Source organism: Chionomys nivalis, chromosome 19, assembly GCF_950005125.1.
Source record: "Chionomys nivalis chromosome 19, mChiNiv1.1, whole genome shotgun sequence".
Taxonomy (NCBI): Eukaryota; Metazoa; Chordata; class Mammalia; order Rodentia; family Cricetidae; genus Chionomys; species Chionomys nivalis.
Genome location: NC_080104.1, coordinates 7,663,025 through 7,682,917, shown reverse-complemented (window position 1 = coordinate 7,682,917; position 19,893 = coordinate 7,663,025). Strand labels below are relative to the sequence as shown.

General features: G+C 46.9%; 1 protein-coding gene across 2 annotated transcripts in view; it reads right to left on the bottom strand.

The window, feature by feature from the left end:
* The window catches only part of Rftn1 (raftlin, lipid raft linker 1), a 196,310-nt gene that overhangs the window by 151,490 nt on the left and 24,927 nt on the right, over window positions 1-19,893 (bottom strand). The gene's annotated exons all lie outside the window — the stretch shown is intronic.

The following is a 19,893-nucleotide window of genomic DNA, read 5'->3' as shown; positions in this document are numbered from 1 at the left end:
GCCGGGAAGATAGTAAGTGAGTACTGGCCACACGAGTGTGAGCACGTGACTCTGATTCCCTCAGAGGAGCCAGGTATTGTACAGTGCACTTCATCACAGTTCTGGCAAAGATGGTCAGGTTCATTGACCTAGCCTACTCGGCAAGCTCCAGTCCGGTGAACTGTGTCTCTAAAAAGTGGACAGAATTCCTGGAACACCGCCGAAGGCTTCCATTTTGCCTCCACATTCACACATGTGGACACGCATGCACGGTAATGATATTTTTGTTTCTAGATCTTTCCTTAGTCAAATGACCAAGGATGCTCCCCTCAGATCAACTCTCTTACAGATAAAAATATAACTCTGGAGGAAAAAATATTTAAAGAATTTCCTGAGCAGCCAGAATAAGGAGGCAAGGCAGAGGGGCAGAGGGCATGGGAGGGAAGTGAAAACTGCTCTATCTGAGACCTGGAAATGGCTTTTAGCCTAAGATAGACCTCGGTTTGTTTATCACAAAGCCAAGCAAAATTCAGACAAACCTACAGTTTCATTGGCTTCAAGAAACATTGGGAGAATGCAGCTCTGGCTGTTTCAGCCTGAAACATCGACTGGGGGTCTGAGGAAGGAGGGACCCAGAGAAGGGCAAGTCCTAACTTCTGTGTGAAACCCTGCTCAAAGTTCTGGCAATCCCTAAACCACACACAAGAGGTACTATCTGAGCACCCTGGCCAAGGTGGAGAGAACACACAGGCTGCTGCCTCTCAAGAGCAGAATTTGCAGAAGGGATTCAACTGCTTCTTGGCAAGAACAAAACCAACACTCATGAGAATATAACAGAAGCCAGACTGTCCACCGTGTAAGAGCCATAATGTCCACTGTACAGTCCAGATTATTACAAAAAACTGGGGCTGTCTCTTGAGAAAAATGGCTACCCATGGGGAGGTATCCCAAGTCTCCTGGGTTGTACAAGATAGCAAACAGAACAGGCCAGGAAGCAGAGCTCACCATGGCCTCTAGGTCCTGCCCCAAACTCTCAGGGTGGGAAATGTGACCTCAGAGTGGTAAGGGGTGTTAAACCTTTTTCTGCTCAGATTTATTCTGGTCATGAGGCTTCACTGCAGCGACAGGAAGCTAACGAAACCAGAAGTTTGTGCCTGGAGTTAAGCTTGCTTTATGGACCCGGCGGCGTTATTGGGGGAAGAGGGGAGGAGCATTGTGGAAGCATTTGAAAGTTTGGTCTGAAAATGCTCAGAGCTTAGCGAGCTATTGTTAGGAAAGCACAGAGGACAGGAGTGTTGAGAGACAGGCAGACAGGGGAGACCTGTGAAACCTCAGAAGAAAGTGAAGGCTCCGTCAGGGTCATTCAAGTGCTATTTTGAATTAAAAATCTGTGGTTGCTGATCATCTGGGGCTGAAGAACATGCTGTGATTTAACAAGGCACCAGCAGCACTGAGGTGTAACCTCTACTGGAACAATCGAGGCCAGTTAGCTGGGACTAAGCGCGAGCTGTGGCTAGTAAGAGGCCAGCAGCAGAGAGGGGAAATCTTCTGGAAAGCATTTCCTTGGTCAGCACACAGCAGCTGTTGTCTAGAGCTGGGCTAAGGCCACATCTCTAGGTGGCAGGCAAGTGGTGTCCTGTGTCAGACACTCCCACATGATGCTGGTTTTGAAAGCATGAAGGGATGGATCCCAGGGAGCGGCAGAGTCCTGGCACCATGTGGTAGAGTCTGTCTCTGTGAAGACAGGCCCCTAACCAAAGTGCAGCTTCAATGCGTTGGGAACCCCAAGATTTAAGGGGTCATGGAGAGAAACTGAGGCTTGGTACCATGAGGGAGAATGAGAGTTCCTAAAGAGAAGCCAAGAGGTCATTGGTGAAGATGTGGCCTGGCCTACAGTGGAGACGTGAGGAGACACAAGGACAGCCCCGAGGACAGCAGCAGGCATGGTTGGAGCCAGTCTGAGCTGGCTAGACAGCTGTGTGTGCTGTGGAGAGCAGAGCTGGAAAGGTGAAGCTGCCCTGAAGGTCCCGAGTGAGTGCACAGCCGCGAATTACAGGCTTTGATTAAAATGGCTGGACTTTGCTTTGATTTAATGGCAAGTGTGTCGTGGTTCTTCCCTTTTGGAATGAGAATAACTTGATTTTATTTTACAGATCACAGTTGGGAGACTTTTGACTTTTAATGAGATAGTGGATATTTTAAAGAGAATCGGAACTTTTAAAATGTGTGTATTTTAAAGACTGTGGTACTTACAAAGTCATAGTATGTTTAGTACTATGATATTAATATGAGATCTTGGCGATAAATAAAAAAGGAAAGGTTGTGATTTAATAGTGATATATTTGTGTGTCACATCACAAGAGGTCAATTCTGCATATTTTGTCAACTTGACACAAGTTAGAGTCCTTTGGGAAGAGGGAGCCTCAATTCGGGAATTGGCTCTGTAAGACTGGTTTGTAGGCAAGTCTGTGGGGGCGTTTCCTTGATTAACGATGAACGTGGGAGGGCCCAGCACACTGTGGGCATTCCCCCCTTGGGCAGGTGGACTGGTTGTATAAGAAAGCAGGCTGAGCAAGCCATGGAGCACAAGCCAATAAGCAGTGTTCCTCTGTGATTTCTGCTTCTGCTCCTGCCTTAGCTTCCATCAAAGGTGGACATAATTTGCAAGCTGAAATAAACCTTTTCCTCTCCAAGACATCTTTGGTCAATGTTCTAACACAGAAATCAAACTAAGATAGTGTTCATTCAACATGTAGCATGAAGCAAGCGAAAAGAGCTTTGCAAAGTCTCACATATACCCCACTTGCCGAATTAAAATATGAGTGGGGGTATGGAGACATGGCCTGATAGTGAGGAGCACCTGTGGGTGCTGGGGACACGGCCCGGCAGTGAGGAGCACCTGTGGGTGCTGGGGACATGGCCCAGCATTGAGCGTCCCGGCAGTTAGGAGCACCTGTGGGTGCTGGGAACACGGCCCGGCAGTGAGGAGCACCTGTGCGGTCTGGAGACACGGCCTGGAAGTGAGGAGCACCTGTGGGTGCTGGGACACGGCTCGGCAGTGAGGAGCTCCTCCTGCTCATGCTGAGGATCTGGAGTCAGTACCCAGCTCCCTCATGGTGGCTCAGAGCCACCTGCTTCAGTTCCAGGGACTCTAACACCTTCTGAACTCCCCAGGCACAAGATTTACACATAGTACATATACAGACGTGCAGGCAACACTCACATACATAAAGTAAAAGTGAATGAAGGATTTTTGAAATGTAAATGGTCCCTACTTTCTACACGTTCTGAGAAGGTGCTCAATACAGTAGCTTATTTTAATACGTATGTCTTCTTTCTAGAAAGAAGTGACACTCATGGGCCGAGTTTCTGATCAAAACTCTATGTTTAAAAAAGTCACACAGATGCATAATAGCGTGTTATTGCAAATTAAAGCTGATAATGCTGACATATCAGCACAAGACTTGGGAACAAATGAGCCACAGGGCTGAATCAGGTCTACACACTGGGAAGGGAAAGCACCAACATGTTTACCATTACAGGCCTTGATGGCCGCCGAGGCCCAAATCCCGGTGAGTCCTTCCGCCCCTTTGCACCTCAGCTGCCATACAGAAAATACAAGGGGCACTGACCTCTTCCTCGGGACTGCTCTGACAGGTCACACAGGCCTGGGAAGCAGCTCCGCGCTTGTGCAAGCAAAACAGAAGTTACTAGTAAGGAGGTATGGGAGAGGCAGGAGCCAACGCAGAGCCTGCTCCATCCTCCTTTTGAAGTTACTGGTGAGAGCGCCTGCCTGGGGCGCGCGAAGCACCACCACATCGTCACGTCACTGTCATCGACTTTCCCGGCACCCACATACGGCCTTGAAACTTGCTTCCCACGCAAACTTCATGTCCACAGAGCTCAATGTAGTGTTTGTGGGGACAGTGCCACGAGCCTCCTGAACAAGATCCCCACATTTCCTGGTCTTCCTTTTTCTACCAACAGATATGGCACTAATAAGTTTAAGCTACAGATTAAAACTTAAAACCTGCCTGAGAAATATAGGAGGGAAAGTCACACTGTGAGCAGGGGTGTCACTGTTTAGAAAACTTGGGACTTAAAAAAAAAAACAGATGTTGGGACGGGAAGCCATAGAGAGAGGCAACGTGTCCTTCCTCACATAGCTCTTCCTCCCTGAAACTGGGCCCAAGGGATTTAACGTATCTTCTAATTAAGCACTGAATCTGAGGAAGTAGGAGAAATGTCTAAACACGTGAGTACAAGTTAGAGCCAGGAGCCTCCGATCCAGTCATCCTCCGGTAAGAACTAAGAACCTTGAAAACGCCTCCTCGGAAGGAGACCCCATTTCAACACTGAGCCATGAAGCAGAGAGAAGCAGAGGAACCGCCAGCATTCCTGGGATTTCTGGCAAGCATGTGCTGGTCTGCAGACACTTGAGAAAACAGCTGGAATGTTCTGGAACATGAGAGATGTGGAAACACCAGAGAACGTGGTTTCCTGTGTGAATACAGGTGGGCTTTGACCTAGCCCATGATGACTTACACAGGCCTACACTCTGATCTCCTTACACAGGCTTGACAGCTCTGGAAACTGAGGCAGGCCACCCCAGCCTAAAAATCAAACGCTGAGGAGACAGCCAGCACACAGGCGATCTAGATTCTTCCAGCAGTCCGGCCAGTTAGACCTCTACCAATGGCCTCAGTTTCTTCATTGGCACGGTGTCAAGCATCAGATTTGGCTGGGAGGACGGGTTACAAGGTCCTTTCCTGAAAATCACTCTTACCCATGAATGTCCTCATCAAGAACAGCCCATCTTCCATCTGAATTTCCTGAGGACGTGCCTGTGAACACCCATCAGACACCCACGTGTGCACACACATGACAATCCCAGACTGCATTCCCTGCCCCTTTCTCTAGAACACCCATCAGACACCCACGTGTGCACACACATGACAATCCCAGACTGCGTTCCCTGCCCCTTTCTCTAGAACACCCATCAGACACCCACGTGTGCACACACATGACAATCCCAGACTGTGTTCCCTGCCCCTTTCTTTAGCACAATGCAATACAGCTGGCCAAAGCGTACAACCTCCATCCCCACGTCCGGCAAGATACCATGATATGTCCCTCGGGAATGCCATTCAGAGCCAAACTTCCAAATCATCCGATTTTTATCGTATATACTGACAAATACAGCAAGCGTTATCATTTCTTAAAATTGCATGATTAAATGAGGTGAGACTGGCCAGAGTACTCTGGATCCTTGAGCACTCTCTGACAAAAGACTCCTATGGCTTTTCCCTCAAATGCGAGTTTCTCCCCAAACTGTACTGCCCAGCTCCCCGGTAGGCACCTCTCAGCCATTCTCTACTAACCAGGTTTTAGTAGCTTCCTCGGAGATGGAAACATTTCATCCTGTAGGGAAGCTCTCTAAGAAGAAAGGTGAACAACTCAAATAGCTTCAGGATATCTCTGAAACCGACCAGATAGATCCACGAGGCCTCTCCTTGCCACACTGAGCAGTGAAAGCTGTGAGTTCCTCTCAGGAAAGTGAAGCTAAGCCTCTCTGACCCTGGGATCTATCAGGTATAGCAGGGGGAGAGCAGGGTCACATTCCCCTTTGTCCTTGAGTCAGTCTGAGCAGATGAGGTCAGGCCTTCTGAGTTCAAGGGTAGAGAAATGTAGGGAGACTCCAGGTATGTAAACATAACGGCTCAGCAAGAATGACTGAGGATTGTGGGAGCTAATTAAGTTAGCGCCACCTGTCCATGCTTTATACCAACCTTGATTGTTGGAGGAAGGAACTGATACAAATGGCTGGAACCTTTTCATGCTGCGTTAGATCCTGCTTATGTTTGACTTTAGCATCTCCTTAGTTGTCACTTCTGGGGTCACCTGCCACTGCTGAGCTCAGATGACCACACACTTTCCAAGTGCTTCAGCGCGGCTTTCTTTGTTATGGGATGGTGGTTTAAGACGCCACTGTGTTCTGCCCATGCTCTGGAGAAGGTTTGGTTATACAGGTAACACAGTGCTAAGCTCTGAGTGTTCTGCAGATTTGGAAAGCCATTGGAGAGACAACCAGGCACAATGGCACTCCCGCCTACCTTACAACTCTACTGGAGCTGAGCTAACTATAAAGAAAACGTCCAAAAGGTAGCCTACATTGGTGGAGAAGGACATTCCAAGAGGCTATAAGGTTACTGAAAGAAAATTGGCCTTCCTCCCTGTGAGTTGTTGGCCAGGGAAGCTCCGAGGCCCCACACACCATGAAGGAGATTGCTACTGCTGCTGGCTGTATGTCAGGAGCACATGGCAAGCGTCGATGGCAAAAGACACTGCGCACGCAGGCTTGGACTACAAGACAAGGTGAAATTGAAGTGGGACTGAAATGGAAACTTTCTTTCCACTGCTGGCCTTCATAGCGAGGCACTAGGGCTGCTGGTGGAGCCCTGTCACCAGCATTCCTGCTTGGCAATGGACCCTACCTGCTAAAATATCAACATACCAAGCAGAGTCTGCCACTTGTGCAATAGTGGCTTGGATATCGTGGGTGAGATCAACAGACTTTGGATTACAAACGCCATGAGAAAAGTCTGTGGCTGGGAAGGCCATAAGTCGCAATGGGCAAACAATATCTATGTTTTTATTAGATGAATGAGATGTGCGTTTTAAATGTGTGTTGACAACAACAGATCACCAATGTTGTCAGATTCAACTCATAACCACTGGTAATGCTCTGGAAAATAAGAGACTGCTTAGGCACAGTGGAAAAATTGTTAGTTATAGATGAATAATAATAACTACCACCCCCCCACACACCCAGGCTCAGGGATAATTGGAGAATGTAAACACTGGAGAAAGAGGTGGAGTTTTGTATAACAGTTTCCTCTGAGGTTGCAACATTCTAACCTTCAGGAAGGGAAGGCAAACAACTCAAATGGCTTCAGGAAGTTCCTGAAACTGACCAGATCCACTACGGCTCTCCCTGCCAGAGTAAGTTATAAAATCTGAGCATCCCTGTCTAAGAAGTGAAACTAAACTACAGAGAAGACTCTGAGGCCATAACAGCTGTCCGAGAAATGCAGAAACCAGCGGTCAAGATGCCTAGAATATGTTTTACTTGAAAAGGACAGTCTTCAGCATGTTGAGCTGCTGCAGACTGTTCAGGGTGCTCCAGGTTCTCAGCTTTTGTGGGCTGTTAGCCATACTGGGGGAGGTCTTGGTGATGCAGCTGCTCACTTCCCTCACCCCTGTCCCAATACAACTCAGAAAGCTGGACCTTGGTGGTGTCTGTACTTTGGTCTGTCGTGAGGTCCCTATCTGGGATGAGCAGATGTTTGGGTTCTGTCACAAACAGACCTGGTAAATTCTGTCTTCTCTTTGCCAGTGCCCATCACCACACACTCCACACTGCCCTGTTGCAGTATCAGCTGTCCCAAATGCTGCCACACCACCCTAAAGGTAAACCGGGCCCCAAAGAGATCAGAGTCAGACACCCTTGCTTTGCAAAGGCAGGATGAACGGGCTAGAGAACCATCTCAACTGTGTCTGCTTATGCTTCATGTCTCTAGATCTGAGATAATAAAACAGCACCATTCAGTGAGCATCACCTCTGGGCTTAGGCTAAACCTTTTCAGATTACTCCACCAATGGTAACACCTGCAGTAATTTGACTTAAAAGAACACAGGGGAGTCAAGTAACTCACCAAAAGGAATGTCACAGCAAATATGAGCCATGACTTCACCAGGCTACAACAGGCTATGGCTTCGGTCATTACACCAGCCCTACTCTGACACAGCATGATGGACAGATAACTTGTTAATCTATCAGTCAAGGCTGCTGTCCACCTCCCTCCCATAGGAGAAGCACAGACTGACTCTGCCTAGCCTCTGGGGATCGTGGTGCTGTGAACAAGGAGCTGCAGTCTATAGGAATCTAGTAACGAGGAGAGGCTAATGAAAAACAAACACCAGGCTTTCACCAATGCCCTTTAAGCTGCTTCATCATGCAGTGTGGTGCTAAAGTCAAAACCCACCACTATGTTAAAAAATTCTGCATGTCTGTTGTTGTTTACTTAAAAAAAAAAAAAAAAAAAGTATTTCCAGGTGGTTGCTGCAGCCAGCACAACCTGGATAGCCAAGACGGGCAGGGGTGCCGGGATTGAGACACGGAGGCTTCTTTTCAGGTGGAAGAACAGCAACCTTTATTTTGCCCAGCAACCTTTTATACCTCTACTCCTTCTGTGGAGACCCACTGGCCGGAAAGAACACAAACATCCTTGTCAATTACAGACCACAAGGAAGTTCCACTGTCAGTCAGGGCGAGTGAGGGCAGCTGGATCACAACAGTGGTGGTGGTGCACACCTTTAATCCCAGTGTTAAGGAGGCAGAGATAGGCAGATCTCTGTGAGTTCAAGGTCAGCCTGGTCTACAAGAGCTAGTTCCAGGATGGGGAGCACAGCAACACAGAAAAACACTGTAAGGAAAAACCAAATCCAACAACAACAACAAAAAACATCCAAACAAACAAATAATCAAAAAACTAAGTATCAATGCAATATTGCCTGGAAAACCAGCTATGCAGTCACATCCCAAGAAGGTAGAGCGCACAAATTCAGGATAGGAACATAAACCACAATGACTCTATTTCTGTCACAGCCAAAATATGAAAGTCAACACCTCAAGGGGCAGATGGGGTCAGCCCAGTTCCTACTTCCTAGCACTGGAACACTCAGGGTGCTGCTTCTTGGCCCCACAAGTTTGGAATCTGTTAGTGAAGGCATTGATCTATTGTGCTGTGTCATGTCGTGTGTGTGTGTGTGTGTGTGTATGTTTGTGTGCGTGCACGCGCCAGACATAGCAATGACTTTAAGGTCCTGTGTGTGCTGTGTATATGAGTGTGTGTACCAGACATAACAATGGCTTTAAGGTCCTGTGTGTATGTGTGTGTATATGAGTGTGTGTACCAGACATAGCAATGGCTTTAAGGTCGTGTGTGTGTATCAGGCCTACCAATGGCTTTAAGGTCCTGTGTGTGTGTGTGTGTGTGTGTACCAGACACAGCAATGGCTTTAAGGTCATGTGTGTGTGTGTCTGTGCACCAGGCCTACCAATGGCTTTAATGTCCAGGAGACGGAGACTGAACTGTGGCCATTCTGTGTTATCAATGCCACAGAAACAGGAAGCAAAGAGAGTGGCTGTCATTATTGTTAAGAGGAAGAAACTGATCCCAGTGTGTCCAAGGGGAAACTGGATTCCTGTCATGGGTTAGGGAGCAGGGAAAAGGCCTGGCTTTTCAGGACCCTGCGTGTTTCCTTCTTTTGTATCTAAAGGGAAAGACCGAGAGAGCTATAGTCCAGGCAAGCCCAATCCATCTCCGAGCAAGGCCAGCCACCCTGTCACCTACCAATTCATCTGAAACCTGCAACCTTCAGACTAAGCCAGGAAGATGATCCAGGCCACCAGGGATGGCCACAACACTAGCTGGGACTTTTTTTTTTTTTCTCACTTATGCAAATGGCAGTGTTTAAAGTATCTTGTCTGTAGAAGGGAGGGTGGCAGATGGGGGTCTGGGGGCTGGCTGGGCAGGCCAAGCTCCGGCTCCAGGTGCCACTCCTGGTTTTGATGCGCAGATGAGCGAGGGCTGTACCACCTGCATCTGTCCTTTGCCAGCTGAGTCCTGAGGCAGGCTTTTACAGTTGGGAAAGGAGAGATAGAAGGGTCCCCACCCTCTGTTTTAGACTTCACCCTGGGGTTCACAGGTCCTCTCTACCAGCCTCATCCAGCTCCATGATATTATAGATGCTGAAGATGCAGCAGTCGATGAAACAGAGAAGGTTCCATGTTCTAGATACTTTGAGTCCAACAATCAAAATTATGTGGAGCACATAAGCAATCGTTCATCCTGGGCTGAGGGTCCAATCCAAAGCCCCAGCCCGGGACTCAAGTCAGTGGAGTGCTTTCAACCTGAGACCTCTCACCACTGGCACAAACATATTAGGATAATGTGACCAAACAACAGTTGGAGGATCAGATGAGACTTGACACTAACATACTTTCAAAGAAGGCCTTAAAATTAATTGCCATTATGGATATTTTGTATTAATTATTCATTCAGTCACTCAAAAAAGTCTCAACACCAAGGCTCTGAGGACTTGGCAGTGACCTTGGCAGTCATGGAGCTTGTATTATGGATGGGAGACCCCATAAGTAACAGCTGAAAGCCAAACCAGTAAGACTGAAGATGATGACGCCCTAAGCATCAGACAAAGCAGAATGAGGAATGGAAGCTGAATGAGGGCACTGAGCATGCTCGAAGCAGATGGGAAGCCTGGGGCAGCCCAGAGATCTTAGTTCTGAGCAGACTCTGAGGCTGGGCAGGGGAGGGCCCTGGGAAGGCCCGAAACAGAGATTTCCAGGCAAACAGCGCTGCAGAGAGGCACCCTGGGGACTCTCGACATAGATGTGCCCGGGGCAGTGCCAGTCGGAGGTGATTCCATCTCAGGGAAGCTGTGCTTATTCCTAGAAATCCTCCAGTTAGCCTTGCCCTCGCCGCTCTGCCACAAGGTTATTTTTCTTTACTTTCAATTTGCATTGCAAGCTGGAGAGAAATGAATTACATCCCCCCGGGTTCTTCAGTTCCATACAATTAAGAAAAGCTATTTCTTAGTCATGAGGCAGACGAGGACAGGAAGATGTCCCATTTTCTCTCAGCAGGGAGGCTGTCGTCACTCAGTATTAATTGATCCTACTTTTCATCCATAAAGCAGGGCTTGAAACAAATTTGTGGTCACAAAAACGGCAACTATTACACTATTAAGGTGAGTTATTAATGGCACCCCCATTAAAGCACACTTGTGTTCATGCAAGGCCGGCTGCCTCGACGTGTGCAATGTGGCTTTAATAGGGAAAAATGAGTAAATTATTATAGTCCTCGCTGATACTAGATGAATCACCAGCGCCTATCTTGTTCGAGGTGTGCTGGGGTCTTCTGCCATCTCATCGGAAGCAGCACAGAAAGGGTGGAATATGGCTTGGCACCCAGCAGGACGGCATGTCAATCGAATGCAATCTCATTTTTCTGCTGGAGAGCTGCTAAAGTGAAGACAGCCAGACCCGGGTGCCTTGAAAGCTGAGGGACCAGATGTTGCTTTGGGGAGGGTGTTTATTTTAGCAGGGGCAAAAAATTAATGCTTTCTTTAGAGCAGAACTGAATAGTGGAACCTAGGGGAGGGAACGGGAAGGGAGGAGAGGGAAGCAGACAGGAGACGGAAGGGCGGGGAGGGAAAGGGGGAAAACCTAGTTGTACGTGAGACATAAAAATGGTCCACAACAAGCTGAGCTGAGGACAAGAAGAGCCACGTCCACTCCTGGTGCCCAGACATCCATGCTGGCACCATGAAGGGTGGTTCTCGGGGGGCTCTGTTGCCCAACACAGCCAACTCCTTAGTCTTTTTTTTTTAATGCTGAGTCTTAGGAAGCTAACCCGGGAGCAGGGCATTTGCATTTTGTCAATAAGTTTAAATGTCACAAGTCTTGACTCCTCTGGCTAGAAATCAGGCATAGCAACTTAGCAGCTGATGAAAGACATAACCCAGGCAGAGAGCTTTTCTTAAACATGACTGAGTCTGGAGAAGAGGTGAGCTCTGCTCTCCAAGGCCGTGACATGAGTTACATACACAGATGCAGAGGGTGTGGTGCCGGGGAACCAATGATAAAGAAGGGAAATGCACACATGATCCTTTGCCTCTGGGCTAGCACACAGCACTGTCGACATCACTCTGGTTAATGGCCTTGAAGAATCCAGGCTGCCCCCTCCCCCCATTGGCTGCAAAGGCCACACAGTTGCCCCTCCAGCTGGATACCTGCCCCCAGACAGACAGAAACCACTTGTTGGGGTGTCTAAGTAACTCATCAGCGCCCCAAAAAGAATACTGACGACGCTCTTTCTCTCCGCTCACTGTGGTGGACTATGTGGACTAGGGCAATTACAATTCACACGCTCCCTTTCAGCTAGGCTTCCCAGAACACAGAAGCTGAAGGCTAACAACTCAATTTCTCACCCACAGGAGAGGACACTGGCGCACACAGAAGGTAACTGACTTTCCAAAGATCATACAACTAGTAAGTGACAAAGAGAATTCTGAAGCCAAAAAGTCTTGGTTCAAGATCATGAATTCTCACTACCCCTCTTTCCAGGGAGAAAGAGAGATAGAGATTCACTTCATTTAACTAAACTGCACATATTACATACTGCAAAATACAATGAGTTACTGCCAAGCTTACATCTGAGGCCTGTCAGGAGCCCAGCTGCAGCTTAGCTAGGAACCCTGGGCTCACTCCCTCAGGAGGCCACCATGTCTCAAGTCACCTTAAGGATCCACCAAAGAAAGGTCACTTCCCAAATCATACGCACTATACCTGCTCAAGCTCCAAATAAAAGGTATGGTATTTTAATTATAAAAGCAATTATGCATGCTGGTGTTGGAGTTCAATAGCTTAGGTGGGTGAGTGGTTTATGGTGGTGATGGTCGGTGCAGGAGTCAGCTGCCATGCATGGCTTACGTACAGACCCACTTCCTCATTTGCTGTTATCAGCGGGACTCCCTCAGGTCCTTGCCCTGAGTCTTTTCATAGGACAGCTAGTGCATAGCTTCCCTCAGAGGGAATATATGAGAGAGTTCCAGACAGCCACAGACATTTTATAACTCCATCTCAGAAGTGAAGCCATTGTCTTCCCATAGCCTGTTTACAAGAAGCAACCCAGCAGATGCCACCCATATCCCAGGGGAAGGAATTGGAGATGGACATGCCTCTCAACAGACACCCACTAAGGTCACACAATAATAGAAGAGACGCTAACTTTAAAGCTGTCTTTTCCTCAGCGTTGTGTCTCATGTCCAAATGCAGTCTGGTCCTAAACATTCTTCCCAGTTAAGAGGGTAAAACACGGTGGGCTCACCTCTCTGGGATACTGGCTTCTAGCACCTACCTCAAAGATAAGTTTTCTTGGACTTGAGTGATTTTGATCTAACTTGTTTATTGAATTCCACAGTAAAAAAACAAACATAGTAAGACATTCCATAGACCCCCAAACATTACAGACAACTGCCATTCCTCTTTGTTACCTGCCAGAGCCTCATGGTAAGATCACACCGCTGAGGAAACTCACATACATGAGGCCCAGGACATGGAAAAATCAAGATGGCACCACTGGAAGCTTCATCCCTACTTAACAGCTTTCATAGACCTAAAAGGTTCTATGTACAGTATCAAGAGAGAAAGATACTCAACAGTCATACACAGGTGTGTACCCTGGAAGCTACGATAACAACCAGTGGGCAATATGTGCCCACCGGTGCAACAGCAGCACAAATGCTAGAGGAATCACCACCCACTTCCTGCTTAAAGATTTCTCCAAGGAAACTCACACCTGGTACTGAGCCCCTGCCCTCTCCACTCCCCCCCTTCTGTGACTGGATAGGCTGTAGGTGCTAAGGGAGAACTCAATACTATCATCCCATTAAATGGGCACAGTGGTAAGCTGCCCCGGGGTCTAATCTTCTTTAAACACATTGATTGATGTATATGGCAATTAGTACAAAAATCAACAAGCAATTACCATACAGAGATGATACTCTAAATGAGACATCTATACCACAGCTCAGGGATTGTTGTAGAAAGAGGGAAAGAAACACTGTAAGAGCCAGAGGAAAGGAAGTGTCTGTAGAGGAACATTATTTGCTAAGGCCCAACAGGGCTATTGCACACATCAACTTACAGCAGTTGTGACTGTAGGCACCACATAAAGCCAGGACAGGCAAAACCCCAGGGTGGAGGGCTCATGAAGTACCACTCCCAGCTGAAGGCACTGTGGCTCCTGAAGGACAGCCAGTTTCTTCAGCGATGTGGAACCCTGAGCTTCTGATGCTTCAGGAGATGGTACCAATTCCATGCACATATAAGCTCTAAGTAGACTCAGTATTTTTTTTTTAAAGAGCACATGAAGTTTGGAGGGGAAAATGGCCAGGGCAGAGGGAAGGATTGGAGGGAAATGGGTATGGGTAGGTGGTCTCAATCAAAACACTTTATATGCATTATGAAATTGACACAATAAAAATTATCACTAAAAATGAAACCATAGTGAAACAGGAATAAACCTTTGTCGATATTTAAAGATTAGCAAGAATTGGTAATAAGAAGGGAAGCAACCTGGAAAGCTATTTGGAGGATAAAGCAAAGCAGCCAGGAAGCCCCTATCCTTCCCCCAGCTCACAGCCTCCTTCTGGCCTTCTTACCTACCCAAGCTGGTAGATGTAGCAGCAATAACTTCTCTTTCACAAGCTTCATCTTGCTATGGTTAACCAGATTTCTTCTCACCAGAAAGCCCTAAGAGACTGAAGACCCAGAAGTATGTCCCCAGAGTGCATTCTGCACACCCATTAAACCCATCTTAGAAGCATAGCTCACTGGCTTGATTGAAGCCTCGGGGTATTCTAAGATGTAGTTCAATGGGCCCAAAGGTTCCACTTGGTGTGGGATTGCCAGGGTCTTTTTGTACCCACCAACAGCAAGCAAATATCCAAGCAAGCAGTAATTGAGCAGGTCGTAATAAGTAAAGGCTGGTACTCCCCCAAAATGACACTGGCAGCTTCTATCTTTAAGGAAAGCCTCCACCCCTAGCCTTACCCAACAAGCAGAAACAGACGACCAGTTTTGTGTCCTCAAGCCCCATAAAGTACCATACTTCTAGACTAATGCCAAATTTATACCCACAAGATTCTCCCGAAACAGTCCCCCCTTCTCTTAACAGGGTGATGAACCTGCCAACATCTGACCCCATCTGCTCCCCATGAATCCATGTGTGCCCCTAAGATCATGCTTCTACCACAAGATGGGAGAGAATCTAGCCTATGAGTAAGCTCAGGAAGCATGTCTGCTTGCATCATTTTACTTAGCAGGACATCTGACCTAGGACCCAAGGGCATGTGTCTGAAACACACTGCAGAGAAAGTGATAGAGATTCTAGGCTTAGTCACAGGGACATGAACCTGGAAGTCACTCGCTCACTTTCTTACGCCAGTGAAAAAGATCTCACAGATGAAAGGTCTCTTTTCCTCCAGAGGTCAATAGTCAGGTAACTCTGATTAAACTTAGGATAATACTGAGATAGGGGGATTAAGAGGGTGGAAAGACATGGCCTACCTGTATGACAATGTCACAGTTGAAACCATCATTTTGCTCAGTTAATGTACACTACGAAAATGAGACAGGACAACAGTAAAACTGGGTAAAATCTGATAAAATCCCTTAAAGTCATTGATAAGCATTAGTAGGCGTGGTGATTTAAATGGGAATGACCTCATAGACTCATGTGTTTGAATGTTTGACACATAGGCAGGGGCACTGTTAGGAGGTGTGGTCTTGCTGGAGTAGACGTGGCCTTATTGGAGGAAGTGTGTCACTAGGGGGTGGGCTCTGAGATCTCTTCTGTTCATTCAAGCTACGCCCAGGGTGACACACAGTCTTCTTCTGTTGCCTGTGGATCAAGATGAGAACTCTCAGCTCCTTCTCCAGCGCCGTGTCTGCCTGCACGCTGCTACGCTTCTCACCATGACTAAACCTCTGAACTATAAACCAATCCAAATTAAACGTTTTCCTTTATAAGAGTTGCTGTGGTCATGGTGTCTCTTCACAGCAACAGAAACTTAAACTAAGACAAGAAGCTACATAAAACATTAACTTGTTTTCTGTTGCATTTTATTTTCAAAATTACTTTATAATGTATATACATATATACAATTAATTGACTTTTTATATTTATTTATCTATTTACTTTTGATGTGTGGATGCATGCATGCCATGGCACACACACACAGAGGTCAGAGGACAACTTGCAAGGGTAGGCTTTCTCCTACCAATATATAGATTCTGGGGATTGCACTTACGTCATAATGCTTAGCAGCAAATGTCTCTACCAACAGAGGCACCTTGCTGGTCCTTCTGTTCCATTTTAGTTGAAATATTTAAAACTATTATGACAGGCCTCCATTATTATGAATCCTTATGGAAAAAAATAACAATTTGGTTTTGCTCTGACAGATAACAGTCATCACCAAGGCATCCCGGCTGAAGAAATACTGAAGAAAGCCTTGAGTTCCTGAATTTGACAGCTCGGGTCACACACTCACCCCAGAGTCCATCTACGCAGGACACTGCATGTTGTTTCTTGATCTAGATTTAGAGTGGCTGGGACCAGAGCACCTAGAGTTTTGCTTTAAGAAACAAATGTTGAGAATGTCCAGCCCCCATTAGTGAGCGTGGAAGAACAACATTAGTACAGAGAACTAGATTAAAAGCCACCGCACAGAAGACAAATATAGGAGCTTTGCTCTGAAGGCTTAAAGCCGTTTCACATACAATACCTCATCCATCTCTGAAATCTGTAAACTATGAGGTATTTTATGGGAACCCAGTTTCCTTCTGGGAACCATACTTTGTATATTATGTTTAAAAACAGGCTGTGTTTCTAGCACACATCCTAGCTGGGACCTGAGCTTGCTGGTCATGCCACTGACCTCCTCACGTGAGGCTTCAAAACAGAAACCAACACTTAGCATTGTAGAAACCAGACCAGAACCAGAACCAGGTAGGAATAAATACCATTACAACATCCAACAGTTGCTTTTATCCAAACTGAAATTAAAGATTTATACACTCTCCTCTTTACCCTTTATCAGTCAAACAGAACCTAAAAATTGGTCATAAAATTAATTGAATAGTCTGAATATTACACTTGCAGAAGCAGATGGTTTTATAGAGGCTGATGTTCCTTAGAATGACACAGCAGATCTCTAAGAAAGGAAAATGTCTCTCTAGGCTCCTGTGAGAGGAGGAATCTATTTTCTACGCGCTTGGTGTGCTTGCAAAGCTGAGGTGATGAGATGACATCACACTCACCCAAGTACATGCCTGGCCTCCTGGAGCTGAGCCAGTGGCTGTCCCGCTAGCCAGCTCCCAAATAACCACACAGATCAGCTTAAGCTTGTCTCTTACTAACTAGCTCTTACAACTTAAACTAAATCCATTTCTATTAATTTTCTTCCTGCTGCATGTCTTTATCCCATTTAGTGTCTGACTCTTTCCATGCCTAGCTGGCTTCTCCTCATGTCTCCTGGTGGAGACTTTGCCCTCCTTCAACCCAGAGCTCTTTCCCTGTCCATACGTCCCACCTAACTTCCTGCCTAGCTATTGGCCATTTAGCTCTTTATTAAACCAATGGGAGCAAGACGTCTTCACAGTCTTCTACAACATTAAACTTAGCCCCACTTTAAAACAAGTAGCAAAGGAAAGCCAGAGCTCTACTCCTAGGGCTCTTATCTGACATTCACGTTCTCAGTAAGAAAAGTAGTTTCCCAAAGCAGAGAGTGGTATATGGCTATAATCCTGGCCTTGGGGAGGCAGAACACACAGATCTGAGCTCAACCTTCAAGTTCCAGGCCCGTAAGAGACCTTGTCAAAAAAAAAAAAAAAAAAAGCCCAAAATTCCTGAGGAATACCTCCAGAGATTGTCATCTTACACACAGACACACACACAAACACACATCTCTAATAGGGGATAAACAGTGCTTGTTAAAGTGTCTTCCAGTCCTAAGAGGCCATAAGTGAACCAGGCTTCTCTACAGCTGCAGAGATGAACTGACCTCTGCATGTGAACCCTCTGTAACACAACCTAAGACAACCCTCAGTAGCTACTCACACCCCACTAGATGTGATTTGCCAGAGCACACAAGGAGTTTTCCATAGACCAGGGTACAATAAAGGGATGGTTGCCTGCACTGGTCTTCAGTGCCAGACCTGAGCCACCCCAAACCTCAAGGCTGTACCTAAAAACACTTTCATTCCATGCACAGTGCTTAAAATTCTCAGGGCATGCTGGGTAACTTCACTGATCCTTCTCAAGAGGATTAAATCCACATAAAGCAGGGCGTGTGGTGCTTTGTCTATCATTGCTGTTAATATCATCATCACTGTCCTTGTCACCAAGCCTGTGGCTCTTATCGCAATGGGTGCTCTACAAAGATTCACCAGGAAAGCCAAAATGCAGAGGACCTAACAGCTATGTGCCAGTTTGGACTATAAACAAGAGAATCAGCTCTAAGTCTGGAGGACATAAAAAGTAAACCCCCAGATCAGATGCCAGGCTCCAATTTTTCTTCTCAAGCTTTCCTTTAGCTTCCGCTATCAGCCCATCTTCCCTGATCCACAGCTGTCCTTCCCCGATCCACGGTCACCTTCCTGGATCCATAACCCACCTTACCTGATCCATACCACCTTCCTCTACCCATAGCCCACCTTCCCCGAACCACGGTCTACCTTTTCCGATCCATGGCCCACCTTCCCTCATCCATGACCACTGACTTTTTGTTTCAAGGTTTGTTTTTATCTGCAAAAATGTGCATCAGTGACTCGCTCAGCTCCTCTGAAAAGCGACTAAAGAGTGTAGGGACTCTGCTCCCTCACAAGGCTGCATGCATCAAGCTTAGAGAGCTGTAAATGCCTCACTAATGGCTGTCAAAACAAACCCTTCAGGGTCCTCCAGGCTCCAGCTAAAGGAACCCATGGTGAAATTCTTTCTCACCAAGAACCTTCTTGCACATAAGCCTCACCCACACGTGCCCTTCCTTTCCACAGTTTCCAGGTCAGGGGCGCCTTTTTGTATGTCCTGCCAGATGTTAACCCCAGAAATACCTGACACAACATGTCAAGTCTATTAATACATGTGCTAATTGTGGATCCCAGGTAGCTTCTGTGGGTCTTGGTCAGCTTGGCAGGGAACAAGGAAGGAAGTGGAGAGAACAGAGGCAGTGGATACCTATAAAGGCAAAGGCTCCCAGAGATGATCTGAGGCCTTGGCCCCAAGGCTGACCCTCAACGGGCAATTAGTTTGAAATGTGAAAGCCACAGGACTGGAAATGAGGCCGTCTAGGTGCTAGGTGTGACTGGACAGGAGGCTGTGCCTGCTGAGCTGGGCTCTGAGAACTGGACCCCAACCCTAAATGAGGGTGATGGTTCTGATATTCACTTTTTCCAAAGCTCCTGAGTCAAGAGCAAGAAGACCTGGTCCACTGGCTAAAACGTCAGCAGAAGCCTGTTCCCCACATATCTCATGCTCTGCCTTCAGGTGGACCTCATCGCCTCCTTGCAAATCTGTAGGCTCATCCACCCTGGTGCACACAACCAAACCTCCCCTTTCTGTCCAGTTCCTCAGGGTACCCCTCCACTACAGCTGGAAGAACTCCTGGCCCAGTTTTTCTCACACTTAAGAAACTTCAGAAGCAGCTGATGAATTACCACATAGGGACTATTTTATCTTTCACAGTACCAGGACTGAGGGCCAAGATTTTGCATTTCTATAAGATGGGGATCATTCCTGGAAAACTGCAGGGCTCCCAATCCAGGTGTACATGAAACCCAGCTGTTCGCTGTGCATACCCTCTCTCCACAAAGCACCTTAGGACCTTAAGTGGCCTTTGTAACATGAGGGGCCTGCTTGTTGGTGTATCTGTCCTACCCGGTATCCCACAGCCAGCAAGCCCCAAAGAAAATCACAGAGTGTACACTAGATTATAAACTGATTGGCTTATTAGCTCAGGCTTCTTATTAGCTCTGGTAGCTTATATTAACCCATTATTCTTATCTATATTAGCCACATGGCTGGGTACCTTTCTCAGCGGGGCAGCTCACATGTTGCTTCTTCGGTGGTCTGGGCTGGACTGTGGGGAATGGACTTCCTTCTTCCCAGAATTCTCCTGTTCTCCTCGCCCCACCTCTACTTCCTGTCTGGTTGACCTGCCTATACTTCCTGCCTGGCCAATTAGCATTTATTTAAAATATGATTGACG